General features: G+C 43.1%; 1 protein-coding gene across 1 annotated transcript in view; it reads right to left on the bottom strand.

Annotated features, from left to right (window-relative positions):
- SPATA13 (spermatogenesis associated 13) overlaps positions 1 to 12,351 on the bottom strand; it is a 161,966-nt gene extending 149,615 nt beyond the window's left edge. The window contains exon 1 of the mRNA XM_063127024.1: positions 12,080 to 12,351. The gene's annotated coding sequence lies outside the window, so the exon portion shown is untranslated. The remainder of the gene's footprint in view (positions 1 to 12,079) is intronic.
- Positions 12,352 to 20,632: the final 8,281 nt, after the last annotated feature.

Here is a 20,632-nt window from a genome sequence, read left to right as displayed (position 1 = left end):
TGAATTAGCAAATTTGGAGGTATCATTCAAGGGTGACAAATTATTATTATTCATCAGCATCATCTATATCACAATGACACCATTTCGATTTTCTGCATCAAACACCAAACTATCTTGGGCCAATATCAAATTGCCTTTTGAGCAACCCTGCATATTGCATACAGCCATGTGATTCACATGCCCCGTGGAGAGGGGAAGATGAGCGATGGTGGGCCCAATGTCTTTCTAGGGAAAACTGTCCACCATTACTGGTTTTTTCATTGAGGAATGCTGGATAAGCTTCTAAAGAGCCTCATATTTCTGGGGGACAAAACCACTGCTAACCTAACATATACCAGGGTGGGTGGGTGGCTTTCCCAAAACAATCTCCTGGTCCTTTGGGCCTAGCCACTGGTCTAGGCAAATAAAGCCTGGACTCAATTTTTTCAAACACCCCTCTGAGATTGCCCACTGCAGACAAAGGTTTTAAAGGCCAGACAAGTTTCAGGCACCATGATGAATCCTCTCATTACAGAAATTTGATAATCTTAAAATCCACTGATGGAGTGACTCCCTCCTCTCCTAGCCAAGCATGTCTCATTTAAGAGAGGAATGAGCTCTTGGATGTGAGCTGTGCTCTCTTGCTCCAGGAGATGATTAATCATCTTACATGCAAGCAAATTGGCTGCATCTATGTTAATTGGGCTGTGGTGTTTCTGCTGGTTACAAGGGGCAGAAAATGGATAAAATCTATGCCTTGATTCAACACAGGTTCTCACTCCAGCACATATTTACATGGTTCATTATCCTGAGATAATAGCCCCCTTAACTCACTTCAGTCTCAGATCTGTTTACACAACCTACAGGTTAATCAAAAGCTGAGGCAAGTAGAAAGGAAAGGAAATACACCCTGGATAATGAGATGTTCTCAACTTCCCTGCGTCTCTTGGTATTACAAAAATGCCCCAGTCATCATCTCAGTCATTATTTATATTTATCACTCATTGGACCCAAAGGGATCAATGTAAGTTTGATCTAGACTAAGTCATACTTACAACAGACCCATTAAAATTAATGAGACTTCAGTTAATCATGATTGACTTAAGCTCCATTGATTTCAATGAGTCTACTCTAAATATGACTAAGGCTTAGCTGGACCTACTGTTTAATCCAGGACAGAGGAGGGAAGATCTCGTGTTTGGTTTAACGCGAGATCCCTCCTCCATTTACACGTGAGGTGCACTGACCTCAGGAAGAGAGGCATCGCGCCGACCATTTTTTTTTTTTAAAGAGGACGGAGCACATGAAAGCTCGTGCGCTGAAGGTAAGGTTTTTTTTTAAAAAAAATTAAGTACTTTCCCCGCTCCCCCCACCCTAATCCCAATGGGCGCAGCGCTCCTGAGGAGCACTGTGCCCCGTGCGCAGAGCAGGGTAAAAAAAGCAGGCCCAAAGGGGAGGGCTGTGTCCTGGGGCAAGGGAGGGATCATCCCTCCCTCATCCCAGGATCCCCTGTGCGTCATGTGGATGCACAGGGACGATCCCGGGGTTTGCCCCATGATAAAGCCCAGTCTAGCTAAGGCCTAAGTCTAGATCTAATTAATTATTTATAAAGAAGCGAAACTATGTACAGTTTCACATGCACACATGTAGCAAAACATTAAAAGAAATGCCTAAAAGAAACCTGATCACCAAACACTTGTCCAGGAAAAATGGATAGAAAACACTCTTGTCATCACAGCTGTTAAAGCTGCAGGAGCCCTGTCCTCTTTTGTATCTGGTCACACTAGGCAGGGCTCCTGCAGCTTTAAATGTTGTGATGAAGAGGGAATTTCACCAGATGCTGCATGCATACAAATGGCACCTGCTGAAATTCCCTTTTCAGTGCAACTGTTAAAGATAAAGGAGCCCTGTCCTCTTTTTTATATGGTCACCCTACCCTAGTTTGTTCAGCTGTTTGGGGAGGTTCTGAGCCCTTTTGCCTAGGTCCCTCTCCCACCCTTTCAGCCCAGCCGGAGAAAAAACAAATAAAAAGAAAGGTGTTTGGGATTTTCTTTCCCAAAGCCCAGAAACACAGAACACACAAAAATCTTGTACAAACTCCTAAGCACACAAATGGTACTTTTGTGACTGTGCAGTCCTTCGCATGGGGAAGAGTTTAGCGAGAATCCCTTTTTAAAATAACACAGCCAGATGTCCGAACATAAAAAAGGGAAGGGACTTGCCCCCTTTTTTCTGAGCCCTTTCGCCAAGGTCCCTTCCCCCCTTCAGTGCTAGGAGGAAGGGGGAGGGGAAAAACAAGCAAAGGTTAACTTGCACACACACATGCAAACACACCACAATTCCAAATAAAATTAATAAAGTCAATTTAACTTACCTAGTTATATGTTACCTACTTGAGTAGAATCTTGGGTATTTATCTATTTCTTTATTTCATTTCTCTGGGTGGTTTACAACAAGTCATAAGATAACTGATTAAACAAAAAAACTACAGTTTACAAAACAGCATTAAGGCTCTAGAGCTTTCAACCAAGCACCAAAAAGCAGGGAAACTGGGAGTTAAGGCTCACAAGCCTTAACACTGCATCCTAAGGAGGCAGAAAGTGCAAGTGAAATTCTCATTCTCCCAAAGCAGATAAACCATGAGGACAGGATGGAGAATATGATATGCAGAGGTGACTGTGGGGTTGTGGAAAACCAATGATGAACAACTTAGGGCTACTACTTCTCTCTCTTTTTTAGCGCATCTCCTCATGTTGAGAGTTGCAACCCAACACATCTGACAGGCACCAGGTTGGGGAAGGCTTTCCAGAGCAAGGGCAGGCAGAATGTAGATCTCCAGGTGTTTTGAAGTACCAGCATTAAGATGTGTGATCCATCAAGGAATTCCAAAAGAGGTGCATCATTTTAAATAAAAAAAGACCTTATATTTTTGAATGTGTATTGGGAATGAAAGAGATAAGCCTATTCAGGCATTCCAGCATGGTGCCAGCATTCCAGACACTCTTAGGGGAGCACTGTCGAGCTACATCAGAATATTGGTGTTTGTCACACATAGGATTGTCCTCACCAAAGTGGTAGTTTTCTAGCACAAACACTTCAATCACATGGGATAGCAACCTGGGAAACAGCCACCAGGAGGGTTATGAATGGGTGAAGGAGAGACAGTGGTGTGGCCAAATTTGTCCACATGACAATTTTGCACTCAGAACTCCCCTGGCCTTTGAAGTTGCCTCTGTTGTTGATTGATTTTCAGTTTTATCCCACTGGACAGGAAGTCCCATCTCTTGACTTCCAGACTTCCAGCTCTGATAAACATTGAATACATATCTGGGCGATTTACATACACCTTCCTACATATTTTTCTAGGTGATCTTGTGGTGGTGGTGGGGGAATGGTGAGCAATAATTCTGTTTAGGGTACAACACACTCAGCATTTCTATCACCCACAGTTTAAGTTATCTGTACAATTCTAAACATTTCCCTGGCATATTTGCCTGCAGGAACACTGCTGCATTTCTAAAACAACATAGTGTATAACCCAGCAGAAGCAAGCACGTTTAAGTTGCTTAGAGTTCAGTGGGAGAGATTTTTAGCTTTTCTACATGAGGCATTTATAGTGCAGTTATCATTCCCTATTCATGGTTGTTTACAGGTTCTTTTGACAACAACATGTTTACTCCAGTTTGTAAACACCTCTTTTTGGCTAATTATTTTAGAGCCGTGGAAATGGTCTATTATATCTGATGGTGAAAGAAAATGCTGTTTCCACTTGTGTATTTGCGCTATTCTGCTATACCACAGTGCTACCTAGAGGTTAGGAAAGGAAACACTCCTCTTATAGTGCTGGGATCTCAATTCTGCGATGAAACCGAAAGCAGACACAGTAGAAAAGCCCTTTAGCACAGGCTCAACTCACCCGTTGAAACAATTAGACTTCAACTATCACGCCATAATGTTTTATGCAGCTGCCCTGTCATCACAATCTACATCACCATCCTAAATTAATTTCTGGCGCAGTAAACCTCCAAATTGGTCCATAAGAACTTCATTTTGCACCATCTGACATTCCTTGTGGCATCTTTTATATTGCGAGTAATTTAATTTCTTCTATTCTCTGTTCTTCCCACATCTCAAGCCAGCTATTTCCTCCAGAATTTCAAAGCGCAAGAGGCATCTGTAACAATTTACAGAACTCTGTCATGCAAAATTGACCTTCTTCTTGGAAATTTATATTGGGATTGCCAGTTGTGCTGACTTTTTGAAAAGTAAAGCAACGTTCCTTTAGTGTGTGTCGTGCAAAAGGTAAACAATGTTATTTCAGCCACCTAACACAGCAATGTTGGCTGTTACCAAAAGGTTACGAACAAACTAAGAACTGTGAGTTAATTACTGAAAAGGAAACCTGACTTCTTTACTGCTGCATCCAGTCAGTGATTATGTTCTGAGTACTGGCTAAGTTTCCATAACTTTCCAAGAGTTTGGGGCATTCCCCCCCCCCCCCCGCAAGGGCTACTTTACCATGGAATAAGTCTCTTGTTTATTATACCCAGATCAAAGTTATAGCAGAAAAGACAACTTTCAAGATAATTCAGGAGCACTAAGACAAATGTATCAGATGTTCTAACAAGGATGTACTCGGAGAGGAGAGTTCCTGAGAATCCCATGTTCGGTGTTCTGAATATCATTGAAGGTCACAGTACACACACACTGCTCTTGCAATGTCCACAATGGCTTCCCAGCTTCTTTCACATCCAGTACCAATTTTATTTATTTATTTATTATTGCATTTATATCCCGCTTTTTTTCCTGCAAGGAACCCAAGGCAGCCTACATAATCCTCCTCCTCCTCTCCACTTTATCCTCACAACAACCCTGTGAGGTGGGTTGGGCTGAGAATCTATGATTGGTCCAAAGTCACCCAGTGGGTTTCCATGGCCGAGTGGGGACCAGAACCTGGATTTCCCGACTCCCAGTCCGACACTCTAGCCACTACACCACATTGGTTCTCTATTTTGTGTTCTTACCTTTTAAAGCTCTCTGCCCTTTACCCACAAATCTTTCCATTTCCTATCTCATGATACGTCCGGCCCTTGCTTTTGCTCCTCCTGCTCTCTAAACCTTCACCCCACAAAGTTCTCCTGCCCTTTTAAAGGACTCGATGCAGGGCCATTGGCCAAATTGGCTGAGAATTATGAGATTTGCAATCCCACATAGAATACCAGGTTGGGGAAGACTGAAATACAGGATGAGTGTGGCTCCCTTTCCCTTTCCTTCACCCATCTTCCTCCTTTGCACTCCTTTGCACTCCCTTTGCTTATGTAACCCTGCAAAGTGACACATACAGCAATGGTGCAAAATGGAACAACAACATTTTAAATTGCACATCGCTGATTGATTTGCCCCTAATGCCCACACTATTAAAAACAGGAGAGAAAATCAGGCATGTCCTCCATCACAGCTTTATGCCCATCTAGTCTAACAGGTGCCATGAAATGCTAGTTTAGAGAAACAGAGCTAGCTTAATATGGGACAACGAGCTTTATCACACCAGCGTTATACTGTGCAATCACTGCGAATTGCGTGCAAAGGACTCCAAAGTTTTCTATCTTATAATCTGCTTTTATTGCGAAGTATTCTGAAGTTTTCCAGTTTAAAATCTGCTTTGACTGTGAAGTACTCCCATGCATCCTGCTTTAATTGTGCTATAAAGCCAAAAGACCCGACCTATTTTGCTACTAGTTTTGGAGCAAATCATTTGTTGTTTTCTGAGCGGCCACTGGGGGCACAGGAGCAGGATTTGATACCCTTAAGCTTCAAATTAAACAAATGCTTACATCTGCGTAAGTTTTAAAGATAAAGACGTCAAAATTGGCACAGTAATAGATATTAAGGAGAGCTTAAAGCACACCAAATTTGAATCAGATTGAGTCATCCATTGATTTGTTATGATTTTTTTACATTCCCCCCCAACCCTTTTCCTGGTATGCAAAGGATCTTAGGAGCGCTGCCGCCCAGGGTGTGATTTAGCTAACAACAACAACAACAACAACAGCTTAGTGCTGTAGGGGATAATTTGAGGGAAACAGGTATGTGGGATGAAGCTAAACATTGGCAAAAAATAACAAGACAAAATGCATCTATCCACCACGAGGTGGAGCTTTCACCACAATTCTGCTAAAAGGGCATGCAGTGCACATGTCTGCAGAATGGTCCACAGACTGTAGCAACAAGATGTTTGCAGTAACCGCTGTAGCTTCTTACTGCTTTATTGTGGGATGCACATTTGTAGACAACATTCAAAATCATTTAATGGGCAGAAGCTCTGAAATCCCAGCTCTGTTTATGCTACATGTTCTTAGAGATGGTGAAGGCTTTGGGGGCTATTTTCAACCACAGTTGAGACTTGCATCGACATTCCTAACAAGCTTCAAACTCTGATTAAGAATACTACTTAATAATACCAATTTTCGGTTAAGCAGGGAGCGTGGTTTGTTAACCGGGATGTATCAGGTATGCCAACATATTCTATTACCACAATTAGGGTGAGTGGGGAAATTTGTTCTGGGGAGGGGCTGAGACGAGGGAGTGTGTGACCCCGCAGCCCTGATCCTTCAATAGAAAGACATGGATTTACACTGAAGATTGTCTGGGAAAGAGAGCAAATGAGATCACCCTGTTTTACTCCAAACTAACTAATCCAAATAATCAATCCAGAAGAATTTTCAGGACACAGACCTGAAACATGGCTTATAGTTTGAATACATAAAGGAATATTTTCCCAGTCTGTAGGTAACCATTAAGATAAATTAGGATTATGACTTAAACAAGAACCACGCGTTGAAAGAGTTGAAATAGTCCACCATTCAGGGCTGGCATCAAGGGCAGGTATTGTTGGATACTTGCTGAGGGCCCTCGCTGGGATGATGGCCCACTGGCAAAAGCCCCCTGGAGTTGTCCCTCCTCGTCACAACTATTTGCTTGTTCACCTGCCTCTCGCTCTGGCCCAGGCACCAGTAGTGGTGAGAAGGAGGAGCCGTAGATGCTACTGGCTCACTATTTCTCTGCCTGTCGAGCAAGCAAGTGTCAGCAATGATGAGGATGAGGTGCAAGAGCAGCTGGTGACCATGCGGATGAGAAGGGAGACTCACTGAGGGCAGGCATTGAAGGTGTCCAAGGGCCCTCCAAAACTTGGACTTGGCACTGACCATACTCACCGCCCTGATGGAAAGTAAGGCAGGCTGATTAAAGGGTAGTAAACAATCCTGGAAAATAATGTTATCGACCACAAGAGTCTTGTTTATGGGCATATAAATTGATCTTTTATGATAGCTATTTTGAAGGAAACTCACAAAACGTGCTGCCACTTATCCCTTTGTCCCCTTTTAGATGGAAATAGACCTTCCACATGGGTCATGATTTAAACCCTTCCTGTCCTATCACCCTTCCAATAATGCATTTCAGTTTTTTTCCTACAGGAAATCTGAGCTTTCTTTAGAAAGTATCCTGAAGATATTTTACAGATCTTGGGTTGTGTAATAGAATTAGGGCAATTCACAACTATCGAACATTATTATACCCTCCGCAAATAGAATGAAAACGGCTTCCTCAAGCATAAGGCAATTAATTTTTTTTCAAACTTTTGCAGATGAGGGGGCGGTGTTTATACTGGGAAGAACATATTGGGGGAAAGGAAGCACATGGCTTTTACCCACAGACAGATCGAAACAATCTGAAGTTCTAAAAACTTCATGGACTATGAATTTGGATGAGTTCTCAGTGTTACATTTCCCACATCATGATATTCCCATGAATACAGATGTGGGAGTCAAATGTGGAGTGGGAAACCAGGAATCTTTTAGCTATCAGACATCAGTGGAGTAGTGGAGCCAGAGCTGACAGGTTCAAAGTACCGCCACGGGGGGGGGGGGGATTTGGGGGAGGGAAGTCCAGCCCAGTTGCATGTACCAACCCAATGAATATAAGGATCCAACCCAATGAATATAAGGAAAACTGGCATTCCTGAACTGCCCAGGAGTGTGAAGTGATTTTGCATTTTCTGAACGCAAAAGAGGAAGAATCTCAAAACTCTGTGTGACTTTAGATCAGTTTCAGTTGTGGATTCGATTGCCAGCTTTATTCAGTTGCCAGTTGTGATGTAAATGAGTCCTATCATCACGAAAGCTGTAGAAGTGACTTCCAAAAAGACTTTTCCATGCTTCTTATTGGCATGGTTCTGTTTTGGCATGCATTTTGATTCCGTGCAAGATTTTCCAGGATGTTAGACATCCAAAGAACGAACTATTCTACTGCATTGGTCTCTTTGGCCTTGTTTTGAAAAACACATAATTCTGTTTACTGCTTGTTCCTGCCTAAAGGAGGCTGAATGGCTCTTGTGATCCACCATGGACCCTTTCAGATTAACCTTTAACTAGGGAACATCTGTTCAAGTAAAAGAGAAAAATATGTTCACTTTTAGGTCAATAAAAAGTGAGCAAGGAGAACTTTTATACTTGAAACCTCCCTGAAAGCAACAGGCAATAATGTTACACTGCACTCATTTACTTCAAATAGCTAATTACAGATGTAGACTGAAAACTATTCACCATTGACAAGATTATAAAAGTTCAGTTCTGATTTCATTAAGTGAAATAATAACAATAATATCCTTTCTGTACTTGTAAAGCAGCTTATTTGTAGATTATATTTCTCAAGCTTATTTCACATATTTATAATATGAAAAGCAAAGACAGATTGGTTTCTGCGCCTGTGGTAGGAACTTGGCTTTCTCCAGGCTTTGCGATTCACACTCCCAGTAAGCTGACTAGTATTTCTGCTTTAGCTAGGGTGACCATATGAAAAGGAGGACACAGCCTCTCTATCTTTAACAGTGGAATAGAACGGGGAATTTCAGCAGGTGTTATTTGTATACGTTCAGCACCTGGTAAAATTCCCTCTTCATCACAACAGTTAAAGCTGCAGGAGCCCTGCCCTCTTTTGTATCTGGTCACTCTAGCTATACTCCTGCAGCTTTAACTGTTGTGATGGAGAGGGAATTTCGCCAGGTGCTGCATGCATACAAATGGCAGCTGCTGAAATTCCCTTTTCTCTGGGCCACCCTTTTCCTTCAGCTCTTGTCAGATGCCACTGGGAATCGACCCAGGAATTTGCAAACCTGTACTCTGCTGCCCCTTGTGGTGAATCATTCAAGAGAGTTTAAAAAGTTCCAAAGGCTGTGATGTCCAGCAGCTCCACCCACCAGGAAAGTCTATTTGTCTGTCCTGTCCTGGTCAACTTTTAAACCAAGGGCGTTCAACTTCAAGCCAGTGGGCCAAATTCGGCCCTCGAAGATGCCACCTTCACTGGCCCCACCTTCTTTCCCCCAATCACCGATTATTTGATAGTTTCATAACTTTTGCAGGTTTTTCCCCATTCTAAAAGGTTTAAATGCTTCTCCTGCAGCTTAATTGCTAGCAGAAAGAGCTTTAAACTAAAATATGCTAGTATTTTTGGCCGACCTCTTTTGCCTTTGGCCTTTCCCCTTTTCCTTCAGCCCCACCTACCCCTGGAATGCGCCCCCCCCCAAATTTCTCCAAAAGTAAAAGAAGTTTGACACCCCTATTTTGGACATTTCTGGGTTAGGCTTGGACTTCACCTGAGCAATAGTCAACTTGGCTTTGTCTTCCTGGCTGACACCTCTGGCTCTTCTTCCCATGCTAGATGGATTCCCCTCAAGTTCCATTCCAAGGATTCATGTTTTGAGTCCTGCTCCACATGAGGCTGGCTCTGTAGGCTGCCCATGACTCACCACCATGGTGTCTACCATTGCAGGGGATGGAGCAGATGACATGACGATGGAGGGGGTAGCTATCTTATTTCCTGCTTTATATGAAGCAGTTCAAAGCCTATGTGAGGTGGCAGCTCCCCAGCTGCAGGCAGGCTGGCCACCTTTTTGTTTTTAAGTGTTGCAGGTACATTTGCTCATTTATACATTCATTCTTCACCTATTTTGCTGGTGGAGGGGAGATAGTTGGGATGGAAGTTAGGTTTTGTGAGATCACAGATACTAGCCAATTGATACCCTTCAAAAGCTAACCTTTCCCTTTCATGCTCAACAATGCGGAATATCTGCTCGGACCTTTAGAACATCTTCAGAGGCCTCCCTCTCGGAGACCCCTCCACACTGCAAGTCAAGAAAATGGCAAGCAATGTGTCTGGCCATGCTGGGAAAAATTGTCATTTACAGGACCTGATGTCACAAAAGGTTTGTGACAGGAAATAAATAGAATAAATATTTCCTTGGAATGCTAAAAATAAATAGAAAAGTCAGTTAAGCTGCAATGGTAAACAGAATTCTATGGAGTAAGCCCCATTGAACACAATGGGTTTACTTCTGAGTAAACATGCATAGGATTGTGCAGTTAATTATTTCCGAGGAGAACAGAAAATAGGTAAAACTTGCCTGCAATATTTTGTTGCAATGTTAGGAAGATATATTATATACATATTGCTTGTGCATTCAAATCCCTGCATGGCTTCCTAGCACTTTGTATGGAATTTGCATTGTGATTGCTAAAATATAGTTGAGAGAATGGAATGAATATCCAAGCACTTCTATGAATCTACAGCTCTTCTTGCTGAAATTCCTACTCTCCCTTGAATTAGATGTTCACGAATGCACAGTCCAAATCAAAAGTGACTGACTGCAGAAATTCTAAAATCTATCCCAAAGTGTCTCAGATAAGACTATAACCCCGAGGAAAGGCATATCATTCCATGACGGACTTAACTTACACTTCTTTCTTTTTGTCTAAAATGATCACATCCATATTTAACATCATGCACAACTCCAATGCCTACAGGCCAGAGTTACGACAGCAACCCACTGCACCTACCAAACTCTGTACAAACAAGAAGTGACAACCCTTGCTCTCTGCAACATGCTCTCCAAGTAGAAAAGTGACAGACAACACACATCTACCAGGACCCTCTCCTGCCCAATTCCCAGTTGGAATTAATGGGGAGGGACTGTGTAAGATGTGCTTTTTTGTTGTTGTTGCAAATCTCATTAATTTTGATGGAGCCAAAAGTGATTGTTGTTGGTTGTTCTCCTGCAGAAGGCAGGCTAAAAGTTACTCAGTGTTCCGACACATTTTGATATTATTTCCATGTAGATGTATAAAATATGCCCCCTCTCCATGTTACTATCATGAACTGTCCGAATCCCTTCAAAACATGTTTGCTTCAGCTGCTCTTCCTGCTTAAAAAGCATTTAATGTCAACGGTGTGCAGTGTTGACATTGCACGGTGTACTACAAGATGCACACACATGGCACAGGCAATGCCAAAATTTGATTTGTCAGACGTGTAGTATGATATTCCTGAAAATGTTTTCCAATTGCAGTTTTAGGTAGCATAAACCCTACATACTAATAGTAGACTGATATTACAGAGCAATTTGGAGCATTGTACAGAGAGACCTAGTCATTAAAAAATGAAATTAAACTAGGAATTGACTTTGAAATCACAATTTTGCAATGGAGGAAAGCCAGATCGTATTATTAATGTCTACCACAGAAATGCTTTGCATAACCCATTAATACTACAGCCTCTATTCTGCTTTTCTCCAGTCAGAAAACCCCTTTTTGAATTTTATTTTTATTACTGTTTCATAAGATGAAAACCTGTTCAATATGGAATCTCTGGGAAGGGGGAGAGAATCGTGCTAGGAACTTAAAAAGTGCTTCAGAAAGTGGCACTGGATGGCAGGACAGTTTTGACAATGCTGATATGCAAATATAGGATTCCTTTCCTCTCCCGTTTCTGTAGAGGTTGTTTTGGATTTTGCTTCATTTAAAAGCGTAGGAAGGAGTTTTAAAAAAGAAAGAGAGGGAAGAGCAGATCACAGAGCATTTCCTAAAATCAAGGGCAAACAATCCTTTTCCCTCCAAACCACAATATTATCATTGCAATATGCAACTTCCCACCATGATGCTCTTCAGCCTCGTCAGGAATATTATCACTGAAACGCTCTTGGCCCCTGAATTTGCTTGCATTCCCCTGCACCCTACCTATGTTTGGGTTTTTTTTTTTCTGTGCTTACCTTCCACGTGATGGAGGGGCAGGCTTCCAAGGTGAAGGTAACTTTCTCCGTCACCACATTGAACGTGACGCGGAACATGATGGCTCATATTCGGGTGGTCTCCAGGCCCAGGTTAAGAAAGCAAAAAGGAGGACGCCACTTCTCCTGCTTGCTCCGGACCCGTGCCACTCTGCGCTTGATGCATTCAGCAACCCCCTAACCTATTGATCCAAGCTGAAGCCTCAGAATGCTGTGAAGGCCCCAATTTTCCCAGCAGCCTTTCTTCGTGTGTGTGTGTGTGAGAGAGAGAGAGAGAAAGAGAGAGAGAGAGAACTAATCAGATTAGCTGGTTTTACCAGTCTGAGTTGAGACTAACAGGTTAGCCAAACACTTTGCATGGGGGAAGGGAGCTGAGATCTGGGAAAACAAATCAAATTGGCGCATTTATTAAAGCAGAGGAACAGACGTCCTTTGAGAATTGCCCCTTTGTCTCTCCTCCTCAATGCTGACACAGAGCCATGACACGCATTGTACACTTAGGCCTGCTCCACGGGGAGCTGGGCTTCTATGTGCCGGTCTTAACTTTGAACTGCTGTTCGCTGCTACCAAAGCCTACCAAAAGGTGACCTTTATATCGTGGGTCTAGGCTGTTGCACAAAGAAATCGCTGTCACCTAGCGAGAACCATAGTTTCTTTCTCTCTGCAACAATATCAGCGCAGCCGGATGATTTAGCTCCATTCAGCGTTACCCAACGATATATACAGTTGGCCAAACTATACCATGGGGGGGGGGATTGTGAGCTAACACCTCCTCCTAGTACTGATTCCTTCTCAAATATCACTGGAAGAAAACTTACAACCATTCCTTAGAAAGTGTGTTAGCAAATCAGAATATTATTATCATGCACATGGTGTTGAATTGTTAAGTCCCAGATAGCTAATCTAGCCAGACAATCTTATTTATTTATTTATTTATTTATTTAATATATTGTGGACCACAGTTCTGATAAGTTCAGAACTTATGTCCACACATCTGGAGGGTACCAGGTTGAGGATGGCTGGTCTACACTGGTTGGCAGCAACCTCTGGAGGTACAGCCAGAACTGCAATTTACTTTTAATAAGCCATTCACAATGCCTAATGGTGTGGATGACTTCTCTTCTAGTTTGGCTCCCACTTCAAGGTAGCAAAGGACTAGGGTTCCGTGGATCACTCTGGTCCCCTCTGCCTTTATGTTGTCATGCTTTTGCACCACAGAAAGCTTTGCAGATTTAGTCTGAGTCCAAAAAACACACACAATAGAATCTGCTAAAGGATTGGAAGGGACGATGGAAAGGAAATGGTTCAGGAGAAGAAATTCCTTGTAGAATATCTGGCTTCTGCAATAGGACACGAAACTTCGCTTAAGGTGCCGCTTTACTTGCTGAAAAGTTTGATTTTATTTTTTGCTCCGAAAACAGGTTAGTAGGTTCCCCACACACACATTTGGCAACCCTGCTCTACATTTCTGTGCTAATCCAAATTGATTTCTCAGCGATTAAACCGCTCGAGGGAGACCTTGGGAGCCATACCTAAACATGCAATGACAAAACACTCGCTTAATCTATATTGATGCAGAAGGGATATTCAGTAAGTCAGTTGCAGCTATTAATGTGGAGTCCCAGGGTGTTCTGCTGCTATTTCCTATTTTGCGTACTGGGGGAATGCACTGTTCACTTGGTGGCACTGAAAAATCAGACGGGGGGTCCCCGCAAGGCTGGAAATGGCCTGAAATAGTAACATATTAAGTGAGAATTTCTCAAGACTTATTCTACTAGCTTCAAAGGGATAAGATAGGACAGGTGGGTGTGGAAAACAAGAGTGGGAAGAGAGTGATGGGGTTGGGGGTGGCAGTAACAGGCTCACTGGTGCTGTCTGTTACCTGAAGGCTTGTCTGCATATACATAAATATGGATGGTAAAATAGTCAGCTACAACTGTCTACAGCTTTCAGCACAAGTTGTATATTAACATTTGAAGGAGCCATGCTATTATTAGGGTGACCATATTTTGTATCTGGTCAAGAGAGCAGGGCTCGTGCAGCTTTAACTGTTGTGATGGAGAGGGAATTTCACCAGGTGCTGCATGCATACAAATGACACATGCTGAAATTCCCTTTTCTATACAACTGTTAAATATACAGGAGCCCTGTCCTCCTTTTCATGTGGTCTCCCTACGTGATATCTACTAGCCGTGGTGACTATATATTATCTCTGTTATCAGAGGCAAAATGCCTCTGCATGCCAGTTGCTGGGGAAAGGTGAGTGGGAAGGAGCTATTGCATTCATGCCTAGTTGCAGGATTCCCATAGGGACCAGATTGGCAGTGGTGCATTAGTAAATTCTGAAGTGCAGGCACTCATCATGACAGTCACCATAGCTCCCCACCCACAAGGAGAGTCCAAAACTACAGGCAGCTCTATTGATTTATATCAACAAACCAGTTCTAGGAATTTTCATCTGATAGGAGCAGGTTTCTGATAAAGCAAATGTTCTTAATTTCCCATTCAACATCCCCCCCCCCCACAAATACTTAAGGAGTTTAAAGAGTTCCAGAGTTTAAAGGCAGCTCCGTAAAAGGGGCCTCTCCTCCATATATTTATTTTATTTATTTAGTAACTTCTAATCCACCCAATAACTACTGTTCTACTACCGTTAATTTACCTCCGATGTTTCTAATTTTCTGGAAGAGGTCTTTTGTCCTTCCTATTCTATTGTCTTCTTCCACTTCCACGCATTGCTTGTTTAAAAATAATTCCTTATCTCTTCTGGCTAACCTCTGGAATTTTGCATTTAATTGGGCATATCTCCCCCTATCACTGTTGCCTTTTGCTTTCCTTCTTTCTTGGGCTACTTCCAGTGACTCAGCAGACAGCCATCTTGCCTTCTTGGTTTTCTTTTTCTTTGGGACGTTTTTTGTTGTCACCTCTTGGACAATGTTGCGAACTTCTGTCCATAGTTCTTCCGGGACCCTATCTACTAAATCTAGTCCCTTAAATCTATTCTTCACTTCCACTGCATATTCATTAGGAATATTAGTGAGCTCATATCTAACTGATCTGTGGGTCTTCCCTATTCTCTTTAGTTTGATTCTAAATTGTGCAATAAGAAGTTCGTGATCTGAACTAGCGACTGAATGAATAAACAACAAAAACCGTTTAATTACAACAAATTAAAAAACTAAAATGCCATTTTAAAACAAAGTTAAAATGGTAACATGCCATACAAATATTTAGAGAATAAAATGCAATTTAATGTAAAACATTGAACGGCACAGGAATTGATACAATGGCTAAAAAAACCAAGAACTAGGTTTCTAAAATATATAAACATCTTACACTTCGATTCCCATGTATCCAGGGGACGAATGATTAAATCTTAATATTTGATAAAACTTTTAAATATTCCATAGGGAGTGGCAGCCGACCCCTGAGGAGTATAAACAAAGTGTGATTTGCATCCTGATCGACCTCGCAGGGTTGGAGTTGCAGACGCACCAGTTTTTCCCAAATTAAGGAACCGAACAGAAAGCTCAATATGTTTTATACATTCGGTAGTATCCAATGTTAGTCCTACTTAGAGCAGACCCATTGAAATGAATGAGACTTAAGTTAGGCATGGATAACTTGGTTCCTATTCATTTCAATGGGGCTATTCTAAGTAGAACTAACATTGGATACTAACCACTGATCATGTTCGGATGACATTCTGAGCCATGGTGGATTAAGCATTTTGAGCTAAACATTATGGCTTGGGGTGTCATGTGAGCCATTCCTAACCAGAGTGGCTACATAGCCATGGTTTAAACACACTCACTAAGCATTTCCTGCAAAATTGTTAGCGGCCCATTGAGTTCAATGGAGATTACTCCCAGATAACTATGCATAGCATTGCAGACATGCTGATCTGAACAAATTGGGTGTTATGGGCTGTAGCTGCTCAAGCATCCCCAAGAAGTCAAAACTAAGGAAAGTTCCTAGGCTAATCTACAAAGCTTTATTGCAAACAATTAACACTTCTGTAGCACAACCTAGGCACCTTTATGGGAAAATCCCCCCTAGGCAACGCTATGCAAACTAAGCAAAACAATTGATTGTTCAAAGGAAAGAAAAGGCTTTTCAAATGTCCCCAGCTTCAAGGTGGAGGAGGGAGCGTAGACGCCTTCTCACGCAACCTCTCCGACTGTCCCTTTGCTGCTAATCTCGCTGAACATTTTAACTTCTGGGGATTCTTAGCATCTAGTAATGTTTTGGAATGTTCACCCCCGGAAGTTGACTCCCTGTCTCTTGAGAGCATAGGATCTGGCCTTGGGGAGACAGACTCTGGGAGGGGCGCATTCGCAGCTGGAGGTTCTTCCGTGTGAACTTCCTCCCCCACTGGCTCAGCATCTTCTGAATCAGACTCTGTTTCTGATTGATTCTCTGCGTCACCTGCTCCCAACACCAGAGCAGTAGGGGCATACATGACATCGGGTATTGTGCTATGTACTGCTGCTCCTTGGTGTTTGTGTGCTTGTGTGTGGGCATGTTGGCATGTGTACACACGATGTCATGATAAGCCCCTGCACTTCAAAATGTACCACTGCACCACTGTCGTGGATTGGGATAAAGCTAGTGACTTACCTTGTCGGATTATTCATTCATTCATTGCTTCAATGACACGGCCTTGAATTGGGATAGAATATTGCTTTAATTGATTGCCAGTGCTAAAACCTAAACATATTCAGTGCTAATAAAAGTGTCTCAGGCATGCAAGCTGGTTCAGTGGTCCCATTTTAAGTGAAACACAATGCACAATGACTAACTGAATAAAGTGAGCTTTTGAACTTGGACATCAATCCATCATACTTTGATTTTTTTAAAAAAACAACAACAACTTAGCTGTCTTCTTGATCATTATGAGTAATCTCCATGCCATTTTTAATCTTTGCAAACCATCCAGAGAGCCTCAGCTGTGGCGTGGCAAAGAAATGTAGTAAATAATAAATAAATAAATAAATATTTTTCCCATCTGAGAAATTATATCTGCATTAAAGATCTGCAGCTGAAGATTTGACTGGTTAGTTCAAAAGCTGGAAAAGGCCCACTAGTTCAGGAGGAATTAGAGCTCTGTGGAAGAGCTCATGTGCTACATGTATGTCCGGTTAGGGAACATCAGGTAACAGAAATGTGCAGGACTCCTGGACAATTTTCAGCTAGATGGACCACTGGCTAGAGAGGTCTTCCCTGGGCCATGGTTGAGCTTTCTGCCATTAGGGCTAGCTCAGTGGCAGGAAGGCCAAAAATGGGGTCATGCCAGGGGCGGCAGATCTGGAGTGAGGTTTGGATTCCCCCCCTTCCTTAGACACAACCCCAGAAAACTATGCTAACCCTGGAACTCACTTTGTTTATGTTCCATTCCACTGAAGTCAATGGGATGGGGGAATAAAAGGAGAGCCAGTGTGGTGTAGTGGTTAGAACGTTGGACTGAGACTCGGGAGATCCAGGTTCTAGTCTCCACTCGGTCATGAAGCTCAGTGGGTGACTTTGAGCCTGTCTAAATTACCTCACAGAGTTGTTGTGAGGATAGTAAAGAGGGGGAAAGGATCATGTAAGCTGCCTTGGGCTCCTTGGAGGAAAAAGGGTGGGATATAAATTTAATAAATAAATCAGACTATTTTTGGAGGCTGAGACAGAGCATTTCTACATCAGGGGAAATCCCACAACTTTACCACAGCTTTCTGCTACCGTTTTTGGCCCACAATCATGGCATGCTCTCTTTACACAAACTTCTATATGTTTCATTTATACAGCCACAAGATGGTGCTGTAGCCTGCCTTTTCTTATATTGTGATTTCCTCTTTTCATGCTGAAATGGAAAGGGGGGTCTTTTTGTTACTAGTTCTGAACTAGGTTGGGGACAGACCTGTCAGAGAAATCTGCAATGGATTCAAATGAGTTCAAATTTCGGTGAATCTGACCTGGGGATTGCACAGCAGACCAGCAGATTCCAAAGACCTATGGACCTGTTTTTCACTTTTGGGGGGATTTGCGCAAATTTGGTTCTGCACTAATGTGCATTAGCACAAACCTGCACTCCTGCTAATGCTCATTAGCGCCAATGTGCCCTTGCACTAATGTGCACCTGTGCTAATGAAGACTTGTACAAGCAGAACAAAATTCTCGTACATCCCTTAAAAAAATCCATATCCATGAATAAACAGATGATGGAACAAAAGATGCCTGACATTCTGTGAAACATAGATATGAACAGATTTAATTAAATCCATGCATCCCTAGTCAGGGAAGGCTGGTGTAGACAATACTGAGCTAGATTGACCAATGGGTGCCACAGCAAAAGGGTAAAGGGAGGCCAAGGACAATGCCCAGCGGCTCGTGCACCTTTAATAGTTGAACAGAAGGGGACATTTTAGCAAGTATAGCTAAGTCTGGACGAATCTGCCAATTCAGCCGTATCTCAGTTTCTATTTTTTTCCGTCTTAAATTTGGTTCATCCCAAATCTTGAGATTCCCCCCACCCCCTGATATTAAGATCAGTTTGTCCTGAACTTTGAGAGTGCTTTTTTAAAAAAAGTTTTCGTGAAAATCCGTAAGCATTTTTGTGAACATTTCTCATAATACATGCATTTTGGTTCTCAATTCTGCCCAGGACACACATTTTTGCAAGCTATTTTCGTAATCTGGTACATTTTTTGATGTTATTTTCAATGCTATATACATTTTTGTATGTCCTTTCCCCTTTTACATGTATTTTTGCATGCATGATCAGAAGACTCCATTGTGCGAATTTCTGGAGTTTCAGTTCATGTATGGGTTCAAAAGTGCAAAATTAGGTAAATTCTCACTAAAATGCAAATCAAAGAATTTCTTCCCCATTGGTAGGTGTAGTTTGGCTGTCATGCTACATCTGCTGAAATTACTATTCCTACACACTTACTAAAGGTGTATTGGCCACCCTACACAGTAAGGTTGACTTAAATAATTTGAAAGCTCCATGTGTGCTTAAGACATCCAGTTACCACTACAGCACATCCAAATTGCATGGCTTTGCCAAACATGCATTCACAACAAGCCACTTCAGTTATTTGGCAATTTGAGAAACTGTCCTGGGCACCACCACAAAATGGCTGGCACGAAAGGCATCAGAAAGGACAAGTAACTTGCCCCAAAGACTTTGTCTTTGTGTGCCCTCTCCAGTGTTCGAGGCAGTAAGCCTGTGTGCACCAGTTGCTGGGGAACATGGGTGAGAGGGTGCTGTTGCACCATGTCCTGCTTGTTCATCCCTGGCCAATGGTTGGTTGACCATTGTGTGAACAGAGTGCTGGTCTAGATGGACCCATGGTCTGATCCAGCATGACACTTCTTAGGTTCTTAAGGCAGCGGAAGGGAACTGAGCCCCAACACATGATTTTTTTTGAACCCACAGTTTTCAGCAGCAACAAAAACCTTTCTCACAGCAATCCCAGCTAGGGATGGGCAAACTCACCCGCATCCAACTTGGTGGACGGTCGCCTGGTCACCCCTGCCATCCACCCCTGCTTGCTGGGCCATGCAAGCTTCTTTGGAGGCTCAGCTTGGCCCACGAGTGTTCAGCAGCTGCCTGCCCTCACTGCTGAAATTGCGCACTTCCCACCGCAGTGTCAATGGTGGCCGCCATTGATGCACTGGGAGGGGGAGTGCACATTTTCCAGAGCCTTCATTGTGTACACAATGGAGGATCCAGAAATCGCACACCCACCCACCCGCGCTGCATCAGTGGCAGCTGTAAAGGCCCCATTTATGCAACAGTAAAAGCTGCCGGTGAGAAAATTGTGGGGCAGACGCAAGAAATGAGAGACGACACCATATATTGGATTTAAACTGGGCCACTTTTATTCAAGATCTGCAAAGGGTTCCTTGTCGGGCATCCAGTCAAGCCTGCAAGCAGACCTTCTACGCGGAGGGGCGAGCTTTCTTGGCCCAGCGGGTGGCGCTCTATTTCTCTCCGCCCTGCTGTCCATCCCCTGATGGGGTAGGGAGGCCTTCCCTTGTCACCCCCAGCCCATGCCCCCTTGGCTTAAGGTGGGTGAGAGAGGTCGGCCTCATAGGTGGTCCTTATCCCCCAGCCCAGTCACAAGGCTCAACACTGGGAGCCCTCAGGAGTCACTTATCACTATAACAGTGCCTATGAATGCCCACCATTCAGTTCCCTGTGGATGCCCGTCCCTACCTGCCATGAATGAGATGTGACCAAAATGGAGCGCAGCCAGATTCGCCTATTTATGCTCCCAGACTGTCTTACAGTGTGGAGTAGGCGAAACAACTCACGTCCAATTCAGAACGTGAGCAAAAAAATCCTAATCAGCCCCCTAATGGCGACCAGCAAGCTCACACTGTCTACAGGGAGGGAGGGAGGGAGGGAGCCACGAGAGCGAGGAAGAGGGTCTCCCAGGGGTGAGTGACCAGCTTATATCTGGTGGGGGCACCTTGGGGGCATGGGGGCACCTTGGTGTCCATTGAAACAAAGTTGCCTACCCTTGATTCAAGCTTCAACAATGT

This window comes from Elgaria multicarinata, chromosome 5 (assembly GCF_023053635.1).
Source record: "Elgaria multicarinata webbii isolate HBS135686 ecotype San Diego chromosome 5, rElgMul1.1.pri, whole genome shotgun sequence".
Lineage (NCBI taxonomy): Eukaryota > Metazoa > Chordata > Lepidosauria > Squamata > Anguidae > Elgaria > Elgaria multicarinata.
Note: the sequence above shows the minus strand (reverse complement) of the source record. Positions and strands in the feature narration are given on the sequence as shown.